General features: G+C 50.2%; 1 long non-coding RNA gene across 1 annotated transcript in view; it reads left to right on the plus strand.

Annotated features, from left to right (window-relative positions):
- Window positions 1-2158: 2158 nt before the first annotated feature.
- The window catches only part of LOC141567233 (uncharacterized), a 51636-nt gene continuing 26185 nt past the window's right edge, over window positions 2159-27609 (plus strand). The window contains exons 1-2 of the long non-coding RNA XR_012489717.1: window positions 2159-2232; window positions 2536-2661. This is a non-coding gene — a long non-coding RNA (uncharacterized LOC141567233). The remainder of the gene's footprint in view (window positions 2233-2535; window positions 2662-27609) is intronic.

Raw genomic sequence — 27609 nt, forward strand, 5'->3', positions numbered from 1 at the left:
GTAGGGAGTCACAGAAGCTCCTTCAGCAATCCTGTCCTGGCTCCTCTGGCCAGAGACAATGCTGGACACGTGGAAGACAGAGAAATGAACAGACATGACTCGAGCTCTGTGGGAGCTCCCGTCTTTAAGAGAGAATCTCAGATCTCGGCTGTTCTGGGTTTTGTGGGGAGGAGCAGAAGGCCAGGCTGGCTGCAGGGTCCTACATTTCCTGGAGAGAGGCTGAGAATGGGCCTGCTCAGGCGAAGGCCCCAGCCTGCCCTTCACTTGCTCTGTGGCATGCTGTATGGACACAGTATCTCTGAGCTTGGAATGCCCTTCTGCAGAATGACACAACTTAACAGCAGCTGCCACTAGAGGATCGGGGGCTCCTGAGCCAAGAGGAGCACCAATTCTCCTCCACACCCAGCCATAGTGCAGGGGACAAGGCTCCCTCTCCTGGTCCTGGACCTTCTCTGTAGCCAGGAGGCAATTTAACCTCCCAGCTTGCTGGAGTTTCCTTTCCAGTGAAAAAGGAGGCATGTGTCTCTGCGTCCCCCTCTTCCTCAACAGGAGGCCTGAAAATTTCCTGTGTCTCTTCTACCTGCCCCACACCCTCTCTCCACTAGAAACAGTACCTAGGTCCTTTCTCCCATGGAGTGAAGGCACTCTATATCCTGAGTCACTTTACTAATACCAAGGCACTGGGTTTAAAGAGAGGAACTGAGGGTGAAGAGAGAGGAGAAGCTCACCGGCATCCGGGGCCTGGCTCAGACCCGGCACCTTCACTTCTGCTGTGTTCTTTGGTCAGAGCAAGCCTCAGGCCAGCCTGGATTCAAGGACTGGGGAGCAAACCCCCCTCCCACACACCCTTGAGGAAGGAGCTGCAATGTCACTGCAAGGACTTGGAGACAGGAAGGAGTAAAGATTTTGGCTGTTGTTTGCAATCTACCTCTGGTCACCAGTGAGGGCTCTGGGCCGACACCCACTGTTCCTTGTGTGTGTCCAGAGGGTCAGAAACAAGGGGTGTTTGTTCCATGTGGGGAAGAGAGCTGGGTAGGATTGAGCCAGGTTCTGGTGGCCACAGTGCAGGCTTTCTCAGAGTGGGGTGAGCAGCATCTTGAGAATTTAAAATTGTTAATCTGAAAATGCACTTATACATGTTCTGGGCCATCTGCACAGCCCTAGGTCCCACCAGGAACTTCCAGGTACTCAGCTTTGTATTTCTTTCCAATCTATGGCACTGTGTGAAGTCTCACAATTTTGATGGTTATGGGAGATTGAGGAAAGAGGCAGCCAGATGCCATTCAGACACAGGACATGAACAGGAAGACAAGAACAGAGGGAAACTGAGTCATGACGTGACAGAGCTGGGAGAACTTCCCCTTAGCAGCTAGAGTGTTTCCACATCCTCAGTGTCAATTTCACATCCGCCAACTCACATCATTTGCCATCTTGAAGTAATGCTGTTCATGACTGGGAGTGGCAAGGCTGGGAGGAAACACGGGCTGGGCAGTGAGGGCAGAATCAACTTGTGAAGGAGATTGAGGGTAGTAGCTGGGTCTCTAGGACATCTGAGTCCCGACAGCCTGACCAAATGAGGACTTTGTTACTAACAAGAGTCACTGTTGCTTGAGTGTTGGTTGCCAGGCAACCATGCTAATCCTCCAACAACCCAGCAAGGAAAGTTTGCCATTTCCACTCAGCAGACACAGTAATGGGTTCAGAGAGGTTAAGTAAGCTGCTCGAAGTCACACAGCATTCCTACCAATTCTGTTGTACTGTGCAGCCAGGACTCTTTCAGTTCCAACTCAGCTTCCTCCTCTGGGTTGCTTCTGTCTTGAGTTGGGTAGCCCACCTCCCGAGACATCTCAGGGCCCAGGTGAGAAGCAGATGCCTGGGCCCCACCTGTACTTTTGCCAGCCTGCCAGGCAATCCAGCTCATAATTAGGCAATTAAGTCTTCTAGTAAACACTGGAGAAGTCCAACCTGTTTTTGTATGTTTCAGGAAAACAAAGTCCCAGGAGCTTTCCAGTAAGTTCAGAGAGTTTCTGGCTCAGTGGTGAATAAACAGGGACAAGTGGCTTCGGCCCTGTCCCTCCCCACTGCCACCCCCTCCTGCCTGGCTCCTTTCCCACATCAGTCACCGAACCAGCATGTTGTTTGCTCTCCAAAGCGCTTTGGTGAAAGCAGCCCGTTCCCTGGGGTCTCTGTGTTTCTGGGAGTCCCCAGGCTGGGACTTCAGGACTTCGAAATGTCAGTCAGGATGTTTGTAGCACTTCAGGCCAGGCTCTGGTGGCCAGCGAGGGGCTGGGGGCAGGCGGGGCTTGGGGCTCAGTGAGTTTCTGGGTCCCCATGACTAGCACGATGATGAGCACATAGTCGGCCCTGAAAAGAGCTTGTTAAACAAAGTATGTTGGAGATTCCTCACACAGAGCACTGTCTGCAGCTGTGAAAACCCGTCCTGGAGCAAGGCCTCAGGCAGAAGTGGAGAGGGAGGGGCCCCTTCAGAAACCCCTCCCAGGCTCCTGACTCCCCATTATTTATTTCATTGCATAGGAGACAAAGCCTTCATCACCAGAGGGGACACTCAGAAAGCCGGGGTCTGAGCAGAGACCAGGCCATTCAGTCAGGAGGGGAGGACACCGGAACACCACGTCCTGCAGCAGGAAGAGAGGGCAGCAGGTAGGTTGGTGGGCAGAGGAGCGTCCTCACGCTTTCTGGGACTGCTCAGGGCTGGCTCTGCAGGGAGCTCGCGGCTCACGATTCACTATGGCCATGTTGGAGAGTTCTTCGCGTTTCCTCAGAGCAGATCAGGGCCCTCGTAGCTGCCTCCCCCTTGTGATGTCACACAAGGGGCTGGCTTCTGGGCCCCACGGGCCCCTGAACTGTCCCCTCACCTGGGGCACTTACCATCTCACGTTAAAATTGTCTACAGACTTAAACCTGCCTCCCCACCAGACTGTGGGCAGCTTGAAAGCAGGACTTACATGTGACCTGGCCCTGAATCTCCACCCCAGGCCTGGCAGTGGATTGCAGGAGGGTCTTAGACTTCTCTGTTGTGTGAACATATGTGCACTGATGGAGATGTCCGCTGGAGCACGAGTTAGGAGAGAGGGTTCTGGTCCCTCCTGAGTCACTGGCTCTCAGGGTGACCTTGAGTAAAGCATTTTACCTTTGCGGGCCTCAGTTCTCCCAGCTGTGAAATAGGGGTTTGAATGACAGGAAAGTTTTTCTGCGTTTCTGATAGTAGGTGTTATTAGTCAGCGATTCAAGCACAGAACCACTGGAGCAAACGGGTGGAGGAGAGTGAGATTATAGATAGATGATAGATAAACACATAGATACATAGATAATTTACTCCAGGGAATTGACTTACACCAGTTGTGGGGGCTGGTTAAACGTCTCCACGTTCGATGTTGGAGCTTGAAGTCCACAGGGCACCAGTTAGAAATGGAGGTTCATGAGCAGGCTGGGACTCCAGGGGCATGCACTGGAACCCCACAAGGAAGGATGGAAGCCCCTGCCTGTTCCTGCTGCCTCGGACCTTGTTGATAAAGGAATCCAGCGGAAGCTGTGGCTCTTCATCTAAAACAGACCTCTGACCCACTGCTGCTTTGCACTGGTGAGGCAGGTCATCAGACCAGCTCTCCACATGCTTACAGCATGTGTGCTCCAAAACGCTGCAGCCGCCCTGCCTCCGCCAGCTCTCTGCTGAGTAGCCCACCCTACTCAGAAACACATAAGGAAAGGAACACCGGGGAGTGGAGTTCCATCTAATCTAGCCAAGGTGATGCGTTACAAAGCTATCACAGTGCGAAGTTCTTTGGTTTCTTCTGTAAATGAATGACTGGTCTTCCAGTGTGTAGCTCCAAGGTCATTAATTCAGAGTTAGATACAGCTTATGGCTTGTCAGCTCCTCCAGGATGGTCTGGCGTCTCCTCCTTCTCTTGTGATTTCTGGGCACAGGGTGTAGTCTGAGGGGGCTGATAAAGACAATTAGAAGGGGCCTTGTTTCCTCACCAGAGCTGGCATTTGTTCTATGCTCATTCCAGGCAAGCTATGCTCATTGCATCCCCACACCAACACTTGGAGAGCGATACTAGCATTATCCCCATTTTGCAGGTTGGAAACTGAGGCCCCGAGAGTTTAAGAAACTTCCCCCAAATTACACGGCCAGTAAGTAGTAGAACTGAGGTTTAACCTGAGCAGTGCATGTGGCTTCATCATACTTAATACTGCCTCTGTGTAATGCTTATGTCATTATCAGAGTTGTTGAAGGGGGACCGCGAGATTGTGGGCAGAGGTCTCAGGGGTCAGAAGTGTGGTTCATTTTCATGTTTGGCCCTGGAAGTTTGAAAAAACTGGCTCTGCTGACAAAAATTCAGAATTGTTTACGTTTTCATCTCAGCTTGCTGTGTGTTGGAGACTCCTAATTGCCTTCCAACGTTCCTTATCTAATTCCTCAGTAATAGGACTCCCAATTTTCAGCTGGGCACATGGTAACCTGAAAAGAAAAAGACTTTCCCAGCCTTCTTTATAGATGGGCAAAGATGAGGCCATGTGACTTCATTATGGCTAGAGGGATTGTCGTGCGGGGAGGCCTGCAGGGTCTCTGGTCCCGCTCCCCACATAACGCAGGATATGGTGAGGCCAAAAAGGAACACCCACGGAGCCATAGGTAGGGGAGTCATACCACTACGGTCTCACTGGAGGCTGGGTTCACTGGACGTGCGACCTGCTGTCCGTTTTGTCTGCAACCCATCGACGACTCTCTTTCACTCTCCTCCACTCTCCTCCGTAGCCGCAGCAGCCACATTGGCGGCTAATTGGCTAACTGGTTACAGCTGACGGCCAATCAGCCACAGCTGACGGCCATCTACTACCCGAGCCAGCACTCCTCCACGTGAGGCCGAGAGCCTGTAAACTACTTTCTGGGGCTCTGCCCCCACAGGGATATTAGTGGAAGTGTGTAAATTCTATTGTATTCTTATAGGGAAGGGGCAATCTCCTCTTCTATCAGCTCTTGCTTTATGAGAAAGTCGCTGAATGAAATGCAGTGTAATGGCTGGAGCTCCAGCAGCCATTTTGGATCAGAGAATCAACTTGGAAATGGAAATCACACGTGGTGAAGCAATAAGACACGAGGAACGTGGATCCCTGAGACCACTGAGTGCCATACTGGCCCTGAATGACTCCTTCTGAACTTCAAGAACATGAGGGAGAAATAAAGTTTTGTTTAAGCTTTTGCTACTTGAAGTGTGTTCCAAGAACCAGCAGCATTGTTATCTCCTGGGAGCTTGTTAGGAAGGTGCAGTCTTGTGTCCCACCCAGAGCTGCTGAATCAATATCTACAGTTTAATAAGATCCCTTCTTGATGTGTATGTCTGTTCAAGTTAGAGAAACACTGGTTTAAGCCACTGTTATTGGCTGAGTTAATTCTAACTGGTTGCAGCTGTGATGGCCTCACTGATGTTGGCAACTTGGGTTCCCCCTGTTATTTTTAGAGTCTACTGAGGCAATGGCTTCTGGGGAAGCCACTCATGACTAATGGTCCTTATTCCAATCTTGCTGTGCAGAGCTCTGGGTGGAGAGGGGACCTATCAAAACTATTGAGAGAAATTGGAATTCTTAAGCATGTGTGTGCATATCTGCGCATATGTATCTTTGAAGTTGCGAGCAACTCTTTGTGTGCTCGCCTGTGTTTGCAAAGAGGCTAGGGAGGGGGTTGTGCCAATGGAGTGTTTTCACCCACTAGTTGTTGATGAATCTGTAAGGAAAATAGAGGAAGGCTAGAGTGGGGTGACATCCAGCCTATGGAGAAATACAATTAAAATCACATCGGCTCTGTGGTATGTGCCTAACTGCAGGAATTTTGTGGTCAGGCATCTGGGAAGGCACCATCATGAGAAACAGACCTGGGGACCTAAGAAGCAGAGGGAGAAGTTGGCCTGTTCTGAGGATGGAAGCCATGTGGGCTGAGGGTGCTGGTACCAAGCCCCCCTTGTCCCTGGCTGTGGGATTGGCCACCTGCCTGCACAAACCATGGATGGCGACAGATGAAGGTGGGTGACATCTGGCCAAAGGTCCAGAGGACTGGTCAGTGTTTCCATTGCCACTCTGCGTTGTCTACATCTTTCTTGACCCTCCCTGGTCCCTTTTGGCAGAATGCCTTCACACATGATATCCAGAAGGGCATCCAGTTCCGAGAAACATGGGAGGTGGTACGATTGGTGCTGTTTGTTTTCTTGCTGTTGGAGGCTATGCCCTGCTGTCACCTCTAGGAAGGGAGGGTAGCAGTCAGGGAACCAGAGGTGATGACATGTGACTGACATCAATGGCGTGGCAGCCGACCTGTGGGGGTTCCAGGATGGCTGCTTGTTTTGTGAGCCAGTGTTCACTCTTTGCTGGACAAATATCCCTTGGACTCCGGCCCAGAAAAGCACCATGAAGCCAGGTGGGGAAGGCCAGCCCGCATCCTGGACAGGAAGGGAGTCAGACTTATAAACAATTACAAGAGTTTTCTGCCATAGAGGAAGTAGCTGTGTGACCTTGGGCAACTTAATCTTTCTTTGCCTCAGTGACTTCATCTGTAAGATGAAGATACTAATGTCTCCTCGTAGAGTTTTTGTGAGGATAACATGACTTAATATCTAATATCCTTATTACAGTCAGGCCAGGATCCTGGAGAAACCAGCAGAAGGGTCCTCCATGCAGTCTGGTGAGGGGCCCAGGGAAGGTGATGCTTCACAGAGAGGCTGAGGGTTAGTAGGAGTTTGCCAGGCAGGGGATGGGGGAAAGAACATTCTGGGTCCACTGGCCAAGGCATCAAAGAATGAAGTTGTGGGGTGAGAAGAATTCAGTCATGGCTGGAATGGAGAGAGTAAGGCAAGAGAAGTGGGCAGGGCCTCATTCAGAACCTCCCAGACACGCAGGCCCAGCCCGGACCCATCTGGCCACCTCCGCCCCATAATAGCACTTAGTTAGGACCGTTCCGGCTGCTCTCTCCCTGTTTTCTTAGACAGAAAGCCCCTAAAGGCGCAGTCCTGCTGACCCCTGATGGTCCGATTATCAGGGGCAGCACATGGCCTTTACACGTGACTTCCAAGAAGCTTTGGCAGACAAATCAGTGAATCTCACCCTCGCTCTGCTGAGTTCCTCCTTATGCTTACAATGCCCTGCCTACTCCTCCAGTTGCCCGTGCTTTCTAATTCTTTGGGATGCAACTGCCCCTCGCATGAAGACTTCTGAGATGGCTCCAGGCTCTCTCTGACCTACTGCCTCCTTTGTACCATACAGGCTCTGAGTCTGGGCTTGGCCCGGGTTGGCCTTGACCCCTTCCTTGTGCAGACCCTGCAGAGAGTGGAGGGCTGGGCCCAGAAACAGGGCAGAGCTGGGGAGAAGCCTGCAGCTCTCAGAGCCCTGCCAGTGGAAGGTCCTCCTCCCCCCCACCCCCATTCCACAAGACAGGAAGTGATAGAAGCTTCTGGGACCAAGTTTTAACTCTCTTGGCAGACCAATAGGCAGACCAACGTCACCATGCTTACATGCGTGAAGCCTTGTTTCCATCCTCGGGCAGTGACTACAGGTGGCTGTGGTCATAGTGCTGGCACTCACTGCTGGGGCCTGACGTTCAGGGGCACTTAGCCAGGCAGCCTGGGCAAACGCCAACAGGAGCGTGAAGAATCCTCCTAACCCATCAACCTCTGACCTAGTCCTGTGCTTTCTGGGTAAGGTGTTGTGTTTTGTGTTTCAAACCCATCTCTGATGGCCTAATAGTCCATGACGAGGACAACCGCCCTGACTTACATAAGCAACTCCTGGCAGAAAACAGCAGCCGCACACAGCTAATTGGCCTGCTTCTGATGGACAGGCGTGTTTGAGCTGTGAGCGCTGGGTGGTCTCAGGACAGGGCTTTGCCATCTGGTCTCTGTCACCAGGGGTGGGAGTGCCGTCACTGAGCTATGAGTCAGCAGCTCCTCCTTTCCTCTCTGCCCAGTCAACGCGAATGTGTGTGTGGGGGAGTTGGGACCCCAGCACTTGCTCCCTGCAGCGTCCCTTCTGCAAAGGGCCACGAGAAGCAGTGTCCACCTGGGCAGGCTACATGCCAGATTGTCTAAGGGGGAGTTTCATTGAGGAGGTTCGGTTTAGAGAGTTTTAACTGTAAAACCCATTGTTGTTTGCAAGCAAGTTTTACTGAATCCTTAAAAACATGGCAAGTGGCTTAAAATGACTTGGTTATTAAAAGATTCTTCCCTTTTAAACCTTCCATCCTAACTCAATAGATCTTACTTTATTCCTCCACTCAGATTGGACCTCATAACTGGGAAGACCTCTTTTCTGAGACATATCCTCTCTCCTACTTCACCCCATCCTGGCTTCTGGACATGGCTACCCTAAGGCGGGGGTCAGGGGAGGACAGACAGAGAGGAGAGGTTGTCCTAGGAACCTGGTTTCATGCTGCTGTCTAGAGGCCTCCCTGGAAGGAGTCTGGGTAGGGTCATTGGCAATTGTCTTTAAGTTGTGGATACTTAGTGCCTCCTCGTTTTCATGTGTGGATCCTGGTCACCAATTCCTGAGTGACAGGAAAAGTCCTTTCCAATATAATGTTCACCAAGGTTTGCTGAGACACTTAGCAAGAAGCTGTAACGGCAAGTACCACAGAGAGTTAATTGTTTTATTATACCAGGGAAACTCACTTTTCAAAGATCTTTCACAAACCCTTTCTCTTTTGATCTTCCTGATAGCCTGGTAAGATAAAGTGTAAAAGCTATCATCAGTGGGCTTAAGTAATTAATTAATTTGTCTGAACTTCAGCTCCCTCATCTGTAATATTGGGGGTAATAGAATCTACCTCATAGGGATATAGATAGAATTAAATTTTAAAAAGAATGAAAAAAAGGTATGCCAAGTGGAATCATCAAATGCACCGTGGAGGTGTGCCTTACCCCACCTAGGGCAGGGCCGATGAGTAGGAGGCAGAATGAAGGGGCAGGAAGGGAGGCTGGCAGGGGGCATGGGCTTTGGAATCAAGTGACACGGACTCAAATCCCACAGTCACTTATTAGCTGTGTGACCTTAGACAAGACACTTAGATCCTTTAATCATCAATTTCCACTTCTGCCCAGTGGGTGTGATGGGGCATATACGTCAAACCTGCACCCCCTTCAGTTTACCCGTGTCACTCAATGACACTGCCATCCACCAATTGCTCCTGACAAAACCTAGAGTCATCTTTCAATCTCCTTCTCCATACTCCACATCCGATCTATCGGCATGTTTTGTCGATTCTATTTCTAAGCATCTGTCAAACCCGTTGGCTTTAGAACAGGTGGGGTTTACCAACATAGGGGAGCTTCCCAAAGATGTGGGGTCCCTGTGCAGCCTGGGCAGCCGGAAGCAGTCCTCCTCGTCCTTTGGCTGCTTGATGGAAACCTGGACTCAGTGGTGGCCTACACTGAAATGCCAGAAATTTCTTGTAAAATTACGTCTGAAGTGGATTTATTATGTATAAATCCTCCCCAGTTTTATTCCCCAAGAAGGCCTCCCTTTCTCCAGTAATACATTGGTGAGGGGCATGTTAGCCTCTTTGTGAAGTGCTATGGTGGCTGTTCTCTGCAGGCCAGAGATGGCGTGGGAGAACAGGCATGATTTCAAGGATGGGCGTCCTGAGTAACAGAGGTCAGGCAATGGCACTTGACCACCAGAGGCAGTTGGGGGGGTGGCTTTAAAGAGGGTTGGGCTAGTGTGATGATGGTCTGAGCCACAGGGATCTTGGTTATGGCTCTTTGATTTTAGGGACCTTAGGACTGAAATAATCATGATAGAGTGTCGTGGCCTCTTACCATTCAATCCCTAGACCTGATTCAACTCATAGACCCAGAAGCCATGAATGAACCCATTATCCTTAAAGCAGGACCTTATAATAACGGAATCTTCCTCCTGGCCTACTGCAAAGTGAGCTGGGTCATTTGCGGGTTAATTCAGCATTGGGGAAAGGACTATTGAACATTGGCCCTGAGCTAAGACCAATTCCTGGAAACTGAAAACATTGCGGTGGCCTACCAGCTAGAGGATTCTGAGGCTAAGGTGGTAATGGGAGTTTTGACTTAAATCTACCGCAGTGAAGACAGTTGGAACCGGAACCCATCCCATGTTTATTTGCCAAAGTTTAGACTGAATAGTTTGATTGGACATGCCTGGGAATTGACAGAATCTCCACACTGACTCCTTGGTTTATGGAATAATAGGGAAGAACCAAATGGAAGCATCTGGAATTCCACCTCCCTATCAAAGTTATTAGCCCACATCCTTAGGGAACTTCAGATATTGGTGCCAACGTTGAACATTAGAAAACATTCAGCAGTAGTGATTTCTATGATACTCTCACACAGCAATTGCCTGTTGAGTTGGTGCAGAAGACAAATCGATCTCTGAGAATAACTCTAGATAATTGTAAGCTCATTCAAGTGGTCTTCAGTTTCAGCAGTTACTTTAGATGAGGTGTCTTGATAAATTTACACAACCCATGACATCACAGCTGGTAAATCTTTTCTTTTTGTAAATCACTATGAGCACAAAGGCATCAGGAATTCAGTAGTTAGATTGCACCTGAAAAGGATAGCAGTCCATCTTCACAGTCTGCTCTCTGAATTACATCCGGCTCTGTGGCACAATTCACTCTTATTGTCTCATCACTCCACATGATATAATGCTAGTCTATGACATTGCTGACATAAAGCTAGCAGGTCATGGAGAGTAGAGTAACAGGTACTTAAATGCCTTTGCAAAATATATGTGTGCTACAGGATAAGGCAATGAATCCCCTAAAAAACAGGGACTTGGCGACCTCACTGAAGCTTCTGGAATTCTGGTGTCTAGGACATATTGGAATAGTCCCTCCAAAGTGAAAGAGACATTGACTCACTAGATCCCTATTACAAAGAAGGAGGTATGATCCTTTGTGAACTGCTTTGGACTTTGGAAGGAACATGGAAAGACCCAAACACTATGATTCATTACTTGTGAGTAATTGCCATAAGACTCCCAGTTCTGGGTGGAGCTCAGAGCCTCTTAAGTTGGTCCAGTCTATAACGTAAGCAGCTCTTCTCTTTGGGCCTTATAATCCATGAGATCCAATCGTGCTAAATTTCCTTTAGTAGATCATTGATTGGACAAACAGCAGAAACTCTAAGACTTTAGAGCAAAGCTATGATCTGCTCAACAAGCAACTATTCTCCTTTTGACAAGTAGCTTTATACTGGCGCTGGTAGAGAAACGGTCCACCTGGCTAGACGATATCAATGGTCAAGCCACCTGAGCTTGACAACACTCTGTTAGCTGGTGTTATCTGCTCCACCAAACCATAAAATTGAGCAGGGCCCACAAACATTCCATCACTACTTGAAAGGGGTAGTGACAAGACTGGGCCCACGCAGGTCCTGAAGATCAGTAGTGTACCGAGCATACCTGACACCTAGAGTCAGAGGTATACTGGTAAATATTTAACAACCAACTCTCTTGGTGGGGTGGGGGCAGTTCTGATTTGTAGTGTTTGAAAATTTCTATGGTGTAAATATTATACTTACGACTGTGGCTGATTTCAAGCTACAAACATGACATCACTGAATGCAGAATTGGAAAGTGATTTCACAGTTGGCTCTCACCAGCCAGTGCAAGCTGGCTCCAGCGCGCCACTGCCCAGAGCGGATCGTTTTCTCAAATCCCCTTCCTCTGTGCAATAAGATTATTTTCTGAATATGATCATAAAATGAAATAATGTCAGAGAAGAAGCACAGACAGTGAAAAATATTTTATTGTAATCATGCTGCTTTTAAATAACAAATAAAATGACAGCAAAAAAGAGGAGAAAACGATTGAACATATGGTTTCTGGGTCAGCACTTACGGAGCTTACAAGTCCCCGCTCCATCCTAATAAGTAAAAAGCGGAACACATTGAAAAATCAGCAACTCTTCTTAAATCTGCCAGAGAAGTGAGGTCACAGGGCAAACTGCTGCCCCCAAATTGGAGAGACTGACACGACAGACAGATACAGAGACTCATAATTTACCTGAGCAGAAACTGTGAACTGAGATCTCTGCGGGAGCCAGGGCTGGGGGAGGGAGACCGAACTGTAACTGACAAATTACTGGAGGCTTCGTGTGGACAGTTCTGGGAGTTCAAACTCCAGGGGGACCCAGTTGTGGGACAGAGGGTGGGGAGCACATTTTCGTGAGTTTTATCTCTGGGACCTCGACCAGGTCCTTACAGTGAAGAGCTGAGAAAAATCCCCTCATACATCCAGCAGAGGGAAGGGAAAAGGAACCATCTGAAATATAGCAAAACTTGTATTCTTCGCAAGACCTGCCGCAGGAGAAACTATTTTACCAGAGCCTAATCTGCTGGGGTTAACAGCACCTAACTGCCCTGGGGGAATGGAAAAGAGGAGAAAAGTAATGGATGAATACTTTGAAATCACATCAGTGGATTTTCTATTTTTTGAAAGAAGGAAAATACTTTTATCTAAATATTGTTCTGTCACAGTAATGAAGAATATTACAGTTTCTGATTTTTGAGTCTCCACCTCTGAAAGTTTGTCAATAACTTTATCAGAATTGATCGTCTTTGAATGTTAATATTCAGTGGACAGTGTGGTCAGATTTGACAATCTCTTCATTAAGTGTTGATCAAAGCACACTTTTTATTCATCTTAACTCCAATTTCTCACACATGAAGCAACACATAAATCGTTTTTGTAAATAAAGTTTTATTGGAATACATCCACACATGTTTATTTACATTTTGTTTATAGCTGCTTTTATGCTGCAGTAGTAGAGTTGAGTAGTTGTGACAGACCATCTTGCCTGCAAGCCTAAAATGTTTATTATCTGGCCCTTTAAGAAAAAGTTTGCCATCTCTGACCTAAAGGATTGAAAATAAAATGTAATTGTATTTAAAGTGTACAAAATTTGAATATATATGTATTTAAAAACATAAATTATGATAAATATAAGAATAAAAAAAACTTCAATTTGTATGTTTTCGGAAAAGTGTTTTTCCTTAAGATATTCAGAATTATCTATTATAATTGAAGGACAAAATATAATGAATCATTATTAAAATCTAATCAAAATTACTAAGGTAAAGCTGAAAATTTTAATTTTTTAAAAATTCAAGTAATCATGTTAAATGTTTCTATGAAACAAAACTTACCCATAATTCTGGCATTCTGTATTTGTCCTAGTTACCAATATAAAGAATTAATACTACACTTCATGTTGTTTCTATTGTAGATGTACGTATATACCAATTGAAGAGCAAACTGAATTGTTTAATATTACAAAATATTTCTCAACCACTCATGCAAAATATCAACTCCACTATTGTGAAAAATATACTATAAATATACCTTCAGAATCATGAATTCTAACAGGAAGAAAATGGATGCTGAACAGTATTTTGTTACTAAAAATATGTTATGAAAATATATATTGTATTCATGCTGAGAAGATTTAACAAGTTAAATAATTTGTGTTTTCCCTCAGATAAGAGCTTCCACTGCTCAAATCCTCCTCACATGTGGAAGCAGTGTCTGTCTCTGACATCTGCTAAAGTGTAACCTTCCTGAGTCTAGATAACCTTTGGTTTCGAGGACATTGGGGAAGAGATACTGAGATGTATTTCCCTGGGGCCTGAACAGTGTCAGCCATGAGAATGGATATTGAGGGTTATGGACGGCAATCTGCCAGCACTGAGCACTGGATCCTGTGTGTTCTGTACTGAGTGTGTGTGTGTGTGTGTGTGTGTGTGTGTGTGTGTGTGTGTGTGCATGCATGCGCGTGTGTGCAGGCGTGCGTACGTGTGTGTGTTATATGTAGAGTCATCTTAAGCATGATGCCGGGAGCAGCAGCCCCTCTTGCAGGGTAGAAGGGTATATGGAATATGCCTTTATTCTGTAAACGGCCACTGGTCTGGTAACCGCCCTGTGATTCACAGCAGGATGTCAGCGACCAAAACTGTCTTATGGGACCTGACCCAGGAAACAATTGATTGAAAAAAGGGCAGACATTCGACTCAAGCTACCCAATCATTCTCATATTCCCATATTTTCTCTCTCTCTCCGTCCCTCCTTCCTTCCCTCCTTCTCTCCCTCTCTCAGGAATTTGGAAATTTTTCTGAACAACTGGAAACCAAATCAAGTTCATGACAGAGTTCTGGGTAGAAGACCATGAACTCCACCTTTGGGGTCCTCAGAGTTGTCCCAGACAATCCTGATTCTGTCCTTCTGGTCTTCCTGTGGGGATGTCCAGTTCCTTCCTCAGATTCTACCAGGCCTCTCAGTATTCTTCTAATGATTTCTTTTTCTGGCTTGGTCACTGTTACTTAAAATCAAAGGGACTCTAACATGTCAGGAAAGGGATTATCTGTACGCCCAAATTGTAAGACTGGGTTAGGCATAAATCAGCCTGTGGAGAAATCCTCTGTCCAGACTACGTTATGAGGCCACAGTGGGTCTAATAATAGCTTGTCTGTGCCACCAACATTCTATACAGGGTAGAGTCAGATAGACCTGAAACTGTGTCCTGGCTCCGCCACATACCTGTGGTGTGACCATGGGTAAGTTACTTAACCTCTCCGGGCTTCAGTTTCTCCCTCTGTAAAACCATCCCTCACAGGGTTTAGGTATCTGGGTATAGCATCTTCATATGAATGAGAAAAAAGTGCCCTGTCTGTTGGTGTGCGTTTGGGCCTTTGGGAGAAAATGAAAGGGTGCTCACTGATTCTTGGGATTCTTATTTCATTAGCCTGGAAGCTTCAGTAAGCTCCAGGCGGGTTGTGCTGCCCAGAGGAAAACCCAGATGTGCAGCACGTGATCCCAGCCTCCTGAGGTGGAGTCCTGGGAGGCAGGCAGACCAGTTGGTGGGAAGCAGTCCCACGTCACTGTAATAGTAGGCTCCTGCTCATGTGAACCCCTTCATTACTCCAAAGCTTTCCCACTGCATTCTCGGTGAATCCTCACCCCAACCGTATGAGGTAGGCAGGATGGGGCCACTGGTGATGTTTTATGGCCAAGAAACCTGAGGAGTAATGCCACTGTTCATTTAACAGTGATCTCTGAAGTTGAGATTAGAACTTAATTTCCAAGACTCCTGGGCTCAGTTTTAAATCAGAGGCTGAGTGAGGAGCAGGCCTTCCTGCTTGCTTCTATGTCTCACTTCAAGGGAAGAGAAGCTGTTCTGCTAGTCAGATGGCAAAAGCCAGCAATGGGCCACGTTTGCCATTGGGCAGAATCCTGTGCACTCAAAGATGTGAAGTGGATGGGTTTGCCTGCCTTCTTCGGTGTTCTGTCTCTCTTGGCACAGGAAGAGGGCTCTGGCATATCCTGGACTGTTTATGTCTCTGCATGCTAAGTGTGAGGGTCTGGGCATGATTGGCTAGAAAGATCTGGACTCATGTTCAGGGCCAGTAGGAAGCCTCTCCCCCCTGAGGGCCAAAATGCGTTCTCCACCCAGCTCTCCTGAAGTTCTGCATGGAGATATCAGACAAGAGACTAGCTTTTCAGAAAGTGGCTTTTCTTAGTTTCCTGTTTGGCATATGTCACAGGTGGGGGTCCCAGGAAGCAGCCGGAGATGGAGTTTGCCTGTGGGAGGTTAGGAGCACTTTGGGAAGAGTAGGCACAGGGTGGAGTCCAGCTGCCAGGCCGTCTGCACAAAGACCTCACCGATCCTGAGGGGAGATCTGAAGATGCCACCCAGCCTTTGTATCCCAGCTGGACCATCGATCAGTGGTTGACTCGGTTTCCCTGAAGAAGCGGGCATTTCCTTGGGTGACAAGTCTCTCTCCTGCTAGAGAGAGAGCTGACTGTGGGGCAAGTGCCGTGGCTAGGGAGTGAGCCCTCCATTCCTGGAGTGAGACCTGGGCAAGGCGACCCTGTGGATACCTTGCTATGGTGACCACTGTGGGCCCAGAGCTCCCTGGGGGTTGCGGATCCAAGAATAACCTGGAAGACTGGGAAGAATTTGGAAGAGGATAAGTTATTTAGGATTCAAAGGAGGTGCCCTATGAGGTGAGCTGGGATGAGCACAGTGAGTGGCCCAGGGAATGAGCGAGGGGACTCACGGGGTCCATTCCAGCCAGAAGCTCTGCCTAGAAAGGGAGGCCTCCCCTTCTGCAGCCCTGGGAGAACACGCTGCAGGCAGGGGGTGGGGGACCCCTGGGCAGGCCAGGCCTAGCTCAGGAGCAATGCCTTGGGAGGTGAAGCTGCGTCCTTGGTCCGGGCTGCCTGACTGGAGCCGGAGGCTCTCCCGGGAGGCTGCGGATCTCGGAGGGCAGTTGCGGTGCCTGCGGGGATCTGAGGCCAGCCTCTGCCGAGGACACAGCCGGCTTCCTCCAGCGTGGGTTTTTCCACAGTGGAAACAAGCTCCGGGACCGCGGGGAGCGGCCGACTGCCTTTGGGGTCCCTCCGTGACTCAGAGCGTTTTCCAGCTCGTTGAACCGGGACCCTGCTGTGTGAAGTTTCCTCCCGGGCTCGGCGGATGCATAATGAATGGGGAATTTAATCCATATGCTGCCGATTCCTTTACCCTGAACTCATCCGCAGGCGGCTCCCCGGGAGCCTTTGATGTCCGGCGGGACTCCCAGCCTTTTTATGAGATGTTTTATGCTCTCTTTCCACCACTCCCCACTCGCCCCTCGGCCCTTTCTGTTTAAGGAATAGAAGTTGTGCTTTTCGGAGTCTAAATGGACTCAGACTTTGAAAGGTTCCAGTTCTAAATTCTAAGCTCGTGGGGTTCCCTTGGACTCCAGCCCTGGCCACTTCTCCTCCAGCCAGAACCTTGGGCCCAGTTCAGGAGGCGTTGCACGCACGAGCCCCTGGCCGGGGTGGGCAGAGCTGGGAGCCTTAGGAGGCAGGAAGCCTCTGGTTCTTTCTCCTGACCCCCAGGCCAGGGGCTGGCGCTGTGCAGAGGCAGTAGTGGGTGGGGGCGATAGGAGGACCCCAGCTTTCCCTCTCCCATCCTGGTGCCTCAGCCATCAGCCACGTCACCCATTTTGTTCATTCCTTTGTGCTAAGGCATCTTTTCCCCGAATCCCTAGTAGCACTGCAAATATTTAAGATTGGGACAGTCATTAATACATTATTGTGGGTTCACTTTTCAGCTGGGAGATTGTCTCACGCAATGGGACACAGGATGGTTTGGTTTGATGCCAGGAGAGGAGCCCTTGTTGGGAAAGAGTGTTGGAAAGGGGAGGAGAATGTTGGAGACTGAAAGCAAGCTCCTGGGACCCCTGACTTCCCTGGGTTCCTAGGGGTCTGGACTTCGGGGTGGAACACAGTGGCATGGGGAGGGGAGGGGTGACGACTGACTCAGGCTGCAGCAGATGGAAATCCCAATTAGAGGCATCCTTCAGAAGAAAAGACAAGTTTCCAAACTGGCGTGTGTGTGTGTGTGTGTGTGTGTGTGTGTATGCACGCACATGCGTGAGCTGGAGGTATGCACTGAAGTGGCTTTTCATGGCTGCCTAGCTCTTTGACCTTGGGAACAGTGGTGGCTGTTAAACGCAGGGACCCACTGGAGCACCAAGAGGACAGAGCTCATGCCTACCTGGAACAGCAAGAAGGGAAGGATTCCAAGAGAAGCGAGAAGTCGGGTCTGAAATTTGGAGGAGGCTAAGGGGTTCTCTTTGGATACAGGAATGAAGGACAAGTGAAGGGGAGGAAGAAGAGGCCCAGCAATGAGCAATATGTGTGCGGGTGTGGCTTATGTGGTGGAGAGGTATTCTTGGCCCCTGGTGCCACTGAGGGGGTTACGCCTGCCATACAGCAGAAGATGGAGGTCTGGAGTTGCTTAGCTCATTCCTGCCTGGTTTGTGTTCTCCACTGGCAAAGGCACACTGCTCTGTGTCTCCTGGGTACATTTTGTTCAAGACGTTTGGGAATGTTAACAATCCTGTGACCCCATGTGTCCCCACCATTTCATGTTGTCATCGCAAACCCATCAGGAAATGAGGATGGGGGCAGAACATCTCACTGTTTTTCTTTTATGGCAGATAAAGAAATGGAGGTTCAGAGAGATTGTGTGGCTTGCTTAACGTCACACAGCGAGCCAGGGGCAGAATGAGGGTTCAAACCACCTGTGCCAGGGCTTGTTGCTGCTCCCCACCGCCTGGGTGTGCCTCCTCCTGATCTCCCCAGGGTTCCTGATGGCTCTGTTTCTCTGGGGCCAGGGCTGCCCATCAGACCAATTTGCATGGGGAGCAGCCGCTATGCACAGGCAGGGGGCCAGACACTTGGCAAAGTGAAGATAAATCAGATGGCTTCTGTTCTCAGGAGCCCACCGTCAGCAGAGGGCAGACATGGGAACAGACGCAGAGGAGGTGGTGTCATGAGGACAAGCAGAGAGGTGACACACAGGACCCAGGCTGGGGGTAATCCGGGAACATTTCTTACAGGCAAGGTCTCGGCTGAGTTAAAAGGCAGAGGGAAGCAGGGACAGAAGAAAAGGGAGCCACAGGGAACGGCAGAGCTGAGGTGTGAGGAGGAAGACAGCAGCATGGGTGAGGTTATAGGTATGAGCAGGTTGGTGTTATAAAGGTGAAGTGCAAGCATTGGGCAATCGTGAACAAAGAAGCAGGGGACATAGGTCAGCCAGGGGAGATGACACTTCTAAGCCTGCCAGGGTCTGGACTTTGTCTTGGAGACAAAGCAGACTATTTCAACATGACACGGTTTGCATCTAGAATGATCTTTCCTCCTGGGGAAAGTCAGATTAGGAAGGGAGAAAGGCTGAGTGAGGCTGGAATATCAACACCCCACGCCCACCCCCACTTCAGGAGGGTGGCAGCTGGGACAGAGAGAAGGGACAGGATATGGTTATTGGGTACAGGGTCTGGAGGGTCACAGATGACTCCCAGATGAAAAGAGACGGGTGGAGAAGCAGGTTGAGGAGTGGACCATGGACATGGTGTTGTGGCCTGAGCCAGGTGAGACTTCCAGTTGGCACCTGCATATAGGGCTAAAGGTCAGGAGAAGCCACATCTGGAGCTGCATGTCCGGGTTCATCTGCATATGGGTGGGAATTAAAATCCCTAGGTGGTCCAAGATGGTCTAGAAGGGAGGGTGATGGTCATCAGAGGAGGCTCAGGATAGGAATGAGAATAGGCTTTGGCTGGACCTTAAAAGTGGGGAGAGGTGGGGCTTGGCATTGACAGAGACTGAGGTTCTTGAGGGCTGACACCCAGTGTCCCTTCCCTGTTAGCCCAGCCCTAAGCACGGTGGAGTGAACTGGAAGCAGGATTTGTCCCTTTGGAATAATGGCTTTTACCCAGAGTCAAGGACTTAGGGATTGGAGTAAAGCATGGGGCAGCTTTAATGGACCCAGTGGGGAAGGAAAAGGCACCTGAGCAAGAGGCAAGCCACAGGCTCATCCTTCTCCTGGGTCCAGAAGGGCAGGGCGTGCGCTGATGGTGGAGACAAAGCCAGGTGTGTTCTTGTGACTCAGGCGCCAGCAGGGATTGCGGTATCCCCTAGCAATTAGATACTAAGCATACCTGGAACTGGGTCGTGCCTTACCTGGCCAAAGGAAGCACATGTCCTTCAGGGATTCAGCTACACAAGTGTAGCTTGGGCGTCTTGTGGCTCTGGGTGGCCCAGAGAGGTAAATTTTGTGCCCTTTCTGTTGATGGAGCTAGTGGGCTGAGTCCTGCCTTTGACAAGAGGAGGTTTAGGCATCTCTGCCAGGCACCGGAGACCCTCACCTCTGCTAATCCTCTGCAAATATAAGATCAAACAATGAAGTTTGTGAACTCACCCTGAAAAAGTGCTACATACCTCATTGCTGAATATCACTACAGTCAACTTTGAAGTGCTCCCCTTGGGAAGCTATGCACCAATGCTGGTGCCTAGTTCACCCTTCAAAGCAATTTTGGAACTCTTTTCCTGGAATGGCATCAGAGCTCTCATCATATTACCCTTGATGTCCTGAATGCCATCAAAATATCTTCCTTTCAGTATTTCCTTTATCTTTGGGTAAAGAAAGAAATAATTGGGGGTCAGATCAGGTGAGTAGGGAGGGTGTTCCAATACAGTTATTTGTTTACTGGCTAAAAACTCCCTCACAGACAGTGCCGTGTGAGCTGGTGCATTGTCGTGATGCAAGAGCCATGCACTGTTGGCGAAAAATTCATGTCGTCTAACTTTTTCACGTGGCCTTTCCAGCACTTCCAAGGAGTAAACTTGGTTAACTGTTTGCCAGTTGGTACAAATTCATAACGAATAATCCCTCTGATATCAAAAAATATTAGCAACATCATTGCAACAAGTTTGGGAACTTAATTGTCAGACCTCATATATTGCTAAAAACCACCTACAGTCATGTTTCAAACATGGCATTGGCAGCTAAATTCAAAGCATTGCATCGCAACTAAGAGTACATCAGCCAGCTTTGTTGGTGAAGCTTCAGCCACCTGAGGGGACAGCCTGGTGCCTTGGGAAAGAGTCTCACTACAATGGAGCATTTGTTTGGGGGCCAGAGTAGAAGGGATGACCTCCCAGTGCAGGGCCTTCTCGCCCATGGAAGCATCATGAATAGTGCAGTCAAACAGCCCAGGGCTTGGAGGATTCCAATCTTGTTTCAATCATTCACGCAAGTGGGACCTTGGGCAAGTCACTCAGTTTTCTCATCTGGCAAATGGACATAAAAATCACTGGGTTGACTGACTTATAGGCTGTGAAGCAAACCAAATGAGCTCATAGATGAGAAACAGATTTTAAAGTTAAAAAGATCTTTGGCTTCCAGCTTTCCCCAGCTCCTCTGCCTGTTGACCCTGAAAACTCTAAAGGCTGCAGTATTCATCGCCTGTCTGGGGACCGTTCTACTGTCTTCCTGGGCTCCTCTTAAAAATCAAAGGAAACGGCAGCCAGGAATGGGAAAGAACCAACCCAGTTTCAGCCATGAGCTAAGCGCAGATGACGAGATGGGGGAAAACTGGCTCTAAAAGCAAATAAATTCCTCTACACACCACCTTCCACTCAAGGGTCATTTGACTTTCCATCAACAGCAGCTAATGATGTGGGGAGATAGGACTCTGGGGTGGGGGTGGGGGCGCTGTCTCCACCTCTTCCCATGCAGCCTTTCCTCGTGGCGGGGTAAGGCCTTGGGAGTCGCAGGGAAGCCCGTAAAACGCCTTGACAATTCCTTGGCAGGAAGTGGATGCTATCCCAGAGGGTGGGGCTTTTCCCTCACTGACCATCCAGGACGCTCCTGACTTTACTGGGAGCATGGGAGAGGCCCACAGCTGCTTGGGCTGGGCGTGTCCGGAGAGGCGGAGGCCCTAGCTTCTGAGCAAGGCAAACCCCGTCAGCTGGGATTTATTTCCTCCTGTGGGCTCTCTAACACATGTTTGTGGAGCCTCAACCAAGGAGCAGGCACCGCGCTCCACTCTGGATAACATCAGCCCAACGACAGAGGTGTCCGGTCTGTCTGACCCCGGAGTCACAAGCTCCCTTGGCTGGCAGTTTGCAGCCCTGGGGTTCCCACTCAGCAGTGTTCAAAAGCCCAGTGCTGTCCCAGGTGTGTGTTGCTGTGTAACCCTATGGCCTAAACGAGGGCTGGATCTCCAGTCTTCCTCAGACCCAGCGAGCCTGGGGCCTGTAGGTCCTGGGACACCGAGGCTCTGCAGGCCTTTCCTTGTGCTTTCTGCCCTGCAGGTTACTCCCTTCCCCGTGGTCCTCTTCCTCACTGCTAAGACTTGGATTGGTGGGTGGCCACACTCACTCCACCCAGGGTTTCAAGGTAAATCCTGACTATTCTAAGCCAAACATGGTAATTCTAAGCTCCTTGTCAGTGATTGGTTTTGAAGCAGGCTCGTGACACAATTGTAGCCAATAGGATGTGAGGGGAAATGAGCTGGGGAAGGAACTTTGGGAAAGATTTCCCACTGGATAAAAGAGACACAGAGGCCAGGGGCGTGTGTTCTCTCTCCCTCAGTGGTGCCGTGTTTGTGCATAATGCCTGGAACATTGGCAGCCAGCTTGCAACCATGAAAGGAGCTCATCTGAACACAAAGCTAACACGCTGAGGAGCCGACCTGAAACACAGAAGGGACTTGGGTCCATGAGGATATCACTGAATCGCTAAATTAATGAAGCCCTGGTACTGCTCTTCCTCAAGATTTCTTGTTACGTGAAATTTTTTTCAATGTCATGTTTGGTTGGGTTTTCTATCCCTTGCAGTAGAAGCATCCTTACTCTTTGAGTCCCTGTCTCCATATGATGTCCCTTTTGACCTCTTTGTGAGCCCCAGAGATTGGAGTCATGTAGCCTCATACTCTGTGAAAAAACTAAAGCTGCCAAAGTGTTGGGGCTACATTGCCTGGGGAGGAGGGCTGGAGGGCCTCCTGCTCATCCCCTGCTCAGGTGAGGATCGTCTCTCCATAGGTGGCTCCCACTGTGACCTTCTTCCCTCCAGGGGCCTTGCAGCTGTTGCTCAACTTCCTGGGGGACGAGGGCACCACCACCTCTGCTGGCTCAGGGGAGTCTAGTCTGCCTCTTTCCCTGCTATTCAACCTAAGGTTGGTGTCACACAGGGTCTCCTTTAGCCAGGGAAGAGTAGGACTTCAGAACCAGTGGGTCATGGCCTCAGGAATAGGCTCAGTGGGTGAGGAGAATGCAGAGGGAGCTCCCGTGACTCTAACGCGGGAGGCCCCACCAGAACTAAGATGTGGAGGGGTGAGGACTGGTGTGCAAGGGGGCAACTTGTAAGCAAGGGCGAGGCTGATTATCAGGAACAGGTTCTAGGTGGGGACAGGCTCACAACGGGAAGACCTCTGCACCAGGAGCATCTGGGGACGGGAACCCTGTTCTATGCATCCATGCGGCCCTGTGCCTGACTTATTCAGTAGGTGCTCCAGGGGGTGAGACCACTCATTCATTCATTCATTGATTCATTCATTCACTCAACAAAAACATTGCGCCCCTTTGTGTTGAGCCAAGAAAGAGATCAGTGCTGAGTAGGACAAACAAGGTCCCTGAACTCTAGGTTCTTAGGAGCAGGTAGGGGCGGGGGTATGGACATAAACCAGGAGCTAAATAGCTAATTAACCAACTAGCTAGCAAACTAACTAATATTTTTGGTTAATTATATGTGCTACGAGGTATGACAGCCTGTGTTTACTGGGTGGGGGGTGGCATGTAGCAGTTGGTGGGTATTAGGGAGGGCCTGGCCAAGGGCAGAGTCGGGAGGATGAGAGGGAGCCAGACATGCAAACTTCTGCGGCAGGAGCCCTGGGGGAAGAAGCAGCCAGACTGAAACCCGAGGTGGACGGGGTGTGTTCAAGGCTGGGTGTCTGGGAAGTCGGCGGGGCCCAGTGGAGTTGACGCTGAAGCGTGAGGCAGGGAGCTGGCCTCCTGTGCCCTGTGGACCATGGTCTGGGGTCTGGGGCGATGGCCGGATGGTTCTGAGTTCCAGAATGTTAGACCGGAGCACCTTAAATCCTTTTTCTGCCTGAGGTCATAATTAGTCCTAGAGAGCTACAGAGAAGTGTGTCTGCATTCAGGCTCCAAAGGACACCACTGAAGGACAGGAGACAGCAGTAGGCTGAGAACCAGGTGACAACCAACATTTGGAGGCATCCACTTTCATAATTACTGTGGTTGTGATTTCTGATGTCCAGGGCTGGGGCCCTTTCTGCTTGACCGCCCTTCCCTCTCCCATACCTGTCACCCTAGTCTGTCTGGCCAAAGCTAGAGTTTTGCCCGTCCTCTCACTCCTCAGTTCTCCCCTCCACGCGGCCCTCCTAATGGGGGAAAATGACGGCACCAGTCTCGGGACAGCGGACAGCCCACACCCGGCCGCTCCATGGGAAGCATGACTAAGGAGTATTGACCCCAGGACTTTCCAGCACCCACATCCCCCTCCTGCCTCAGCTGTGCCTGCCCAGGCCCCAGTCATCCTGAGCTCCAGCTTTCGGTCCTCGAGTCCCTGGCCTGCCTCTCTTTCCCCAGATGACCCCCTGGCCCAGGTTCCCTAGGAAGGGCCTAACAACCTGTTTTCCTCTGCTGCTGGTCCCATTCTTCCCTCCCTGGCCCGAGGATTGATAAATGTGAGTTATAAGAGGTTTTAGTTTGGCTCTTCTTAAGGAAAACAGTTAATAAAGAAATGAAAAGGGGCACAGAGGTGAGGGCTGAGGCCTGTCTGGAAACCCTATGGAAATTAGCACCTTCTCTGACCCTGCGAGCTTGCCTGTGGGACAGGGCTGCGATGCCTCCTGCAGTGGGATGGCTGCGCTGATGGGGGAACATGGCAGGCTCGGGACAGCTGGCTCCTTAGCCTGGTGTCCGGCTGTTGTCCCGAGAGGGATTACGCAGTGCAGAGAGAGGGCTATGGATGGGTCCCAGTGCGGTCGGTTAGCTGTGTGGTCTCCAGCAGGCCACACAACCACCCTGGACCTCAGTTTTATGACCTGCAAAATCAAAATGACAATAGCTTTCTCATGGGATAGGTAGAGTGTAACAATAAGGTAAGACCGTGCAGTATGCCTGCTGCGGGGTCTGGCACTCGGTAGCGGGCTCCACCCGCACCCCCAACCTCCCCCATTTCCCTCTTCCTGCCTCCCTTCCTCCTCTGCTTTAATGTATGACCCCCATCCTCCCCCATCTTAGATTCCAAAAATGAACCATGGCTGAAAAACACATGAAAGCACATGGAAGGTGGGGTGGGGTGGGGTGGAGAGTGTTCAGGCACCGTGACAGTCCTGGCAGAAGAGGTAGAGTTTGACCCGTTGGGGACCAGCTCAAAGACCCTCCAGCTGCCTGCTCACCAACTAGGCAGGGACGCTGAGAGCTCCCATTTCCACAGTCACTGCATCAGGGGAGTGGCTGTCACCAAAGACAGGCAGGCCTGGCTCCCCAGGCTGTTCAGCTCCTGGGCACAGACAGCCTGACCTGTGCTCTAGCACCAGCAAGGGCAACTCGGCCCAGACTGCCTTGGTGGTGCCCCAGTTTTCCTCATATGTGAGCGTGAGCCCCCGAGGAACCCTGGGTCTCCTACCCTGGAGGAGCCAGTGACATGCAGCGACCCAGGGCAGGGGTTGGGGTGTCCCTGGTGGGGTCTGTGTGTCAGTGGTGTCTGTGTCTGTATGTGTCTGTGAGGATATGTCTGGGTGGTGTGTGTGTGTGTGTGTGTGTGTATGGATGGTATGTTGTGTCCTTGGTAACTGTGGTATGTATGTGTTTGTGAGATATGTGGTGTGTGTATCCATGGTCTATGTAGTATTAGTGTGTATGTGTGTGCAGTGTGCAGTGTGTGTGTGTGTCTGTGGATATGTATAGTGTCTGTGGTGTGTGTGTTTCATCTGTGGTATGCATGTGTACATGTCTGTGGGGTGTGTGTGTCTGTAGTGTGTGCGTGTGTGTCTCTCTGTTAATGTGTCCGTGATGTGTGCACATATGGGTTGACACACCACAGCATTGGTGTATGTCTGTGTGTGTGCGTGCGTGTGTGCTGTGTGTGTTGTATGTGTGTGTGCATGTGTGCGGAGTGTGTGCGTGTGTGCTGTGCTGGTGTGTGTACTGTGTGGATGTGTGTGCATACACGTGTGCGCGTGTGTACATGTGTGTGTGGTTTGTGCGTGTGTACTGTGCTGGGTGTGTACTGTGTGGGTGTATGTGCATACACACGTGCGTGCTGTGCATGTGTGTGGTGTGTGTGCGTGTGTGCTGTGCGGGTGTGTGTACTGTGTGTGCATACATGTGTGTGTGCTGTGTGTGCATACACACGTGTGTGCTGTGCATGTGTGCTGTGTGTGTTGTATGTGTGTGCGTGCGTGTGTGCATACACGTGTGTGTGCTGTGCGTGTGTGCTGTGCGTGTGTGTGTACTGTGTGTGTGCATACATGTGTGTGTGCTGTGTGTGCATACACACGTGTGTGCTGTGCGTGTGTGCTGTGTGTGTTGTGTGTGTGCGTGTGTGCATACACGTGTGCGTGCTGTGCGTGTGTGCTGTGTGTACATACATGTGTGTGTGCTGTGCGTGTGTGCTGCGTGTGTGTGTGCATACACACACAGCATCGGTGAGAACAGGACCCTCCCTACCCACTTACGGTCCACACCCTTGGTGAAGTCATCATGTCGTGAGTGATGTCATGGAGTCACTTTTCTTGTTTTTCCACTTTTATGAGTCCTCCTGCCCCCTCCCTGGGCAGCCATTCGTGCTCCTGTGTCCCTGCTAAGGATCCTCCTTGCCCGTCTTCCTGCCGCCTCTCTCCCAGGGATTGCCCTCAGGCTCTAGGACTGGGCCAGCCCTGCCAGCTCCCTCTGCCTCTTGGTTTGGCTCAGGGCTCCCTCTGAATCCTGGGACAGCTCTGTACTCCCTCCCCAACTGCAGCAAGTCGTTAGTGACATCTCCAGCTGGCTGACCCTTGGCAATCTCCCGAGTCAAGGGAACAGCCTCTTACGGCCCAGCCTCCTCCTGGTCCAGGCCGTGGCATGCTTGCTGCCCCTCTGTGTGGCCTATGCAGCTGTCCAGCAACCAGCATCCATTTCTGTCACCTTCTCTAGAGAGTGGGGGAGGGAGTGACAGAGTTTACATTGGGACATGTTATGTGTGAGTCTCTGAGGGGGCACCTGGGAGACAGAGGTCAGGGGTCACTGGACACGGGGCTTCAGACCAGGGTGTGGGCTGGAGTTAACATGGGTCACTCTCAGAGGCACATGGAGGGCCTACAACCAAGCCAAGGGCACCATTGCATGCTGGTGGTGATGCAGACCACACGGATGAGAATGAATGTGAGGAGTGAGCTGTGGGATGGGCCCCACTGCACCCACATTGAAAGACAGGCAGAAAGAAGAAGGAGACACACACCCACACCCACTCACCACCTCTTCCCCACACACCTCACGCACCAGGCCCATCATAAAGACTTCCAACCATGCTCAGAATAAAGCCTGCTGCTCCCCCATGGCCTCCACAGCCCCAGCTTCCGACCGGCCCACAATTCCTCCCCTAGGCCCTACCTGAGGCCACATGGCCACCCTGCTGGCCCTTGACCCAGCAAAGCACATTCGCCCCTCAGGGCCTTTGCCCTTGCTGTTCCCTGTCAGCGGCAGTCTTCCCCTGGCAGCCACGTGGCTCTCTCTCCCCTCACCTATTGGCATCTCTGGTTTCAGACATCTTTTCAGAGAGGCCTTTCCGGACCACATTATTTAAAATATCACCAGTGTTAACCCTCTGTCCCCTTATGCCATTTTAATTGTCTCCATCATACCTGAAATTGCATTATCTGTGTATTTATTTGTTTGCTATCTATCTCCTCCACCAAACATCATCCTTCTGAGGGCAGATGCGTGGTCTTCTCTGCTGTATTATCAGTATTTGGCACATAGTAAAGGCTCACACTATAGTTGTGGCGTGGTCGAATGCAGAAATGAGTGCATGGAGGATGGGTACAGTTGGAGTGTCTGTGTATGCCACGGCAAGACCAGGTTTCACAAGAAAGGGAGTGTCATGCTGCAAAATACATTTCAGATGGATCAAGGCTGTAAAAGGGAAAAACAAAGCTATAAAACCACTGGATGAGAGGAGAGGAGAATATTTTCATGATCTTGGAGGAGGGAAAGCTATCCTAAGCAAGACAC

Source organism: Rhinolophus sinicus, linkage group LG01, assembly GCF_036562045.2.
Source record: "Rhinolophus sinicus isolate RSC01 linkage group LG01, ASM3656204v1, whole genome shotgun sequence".
NCBI lineage: Eukaryota > Metazoa > Chordata > Mammalia > Chiroptera > Rhinolophidae > Rhinolophus > Rhinolophus sinicus.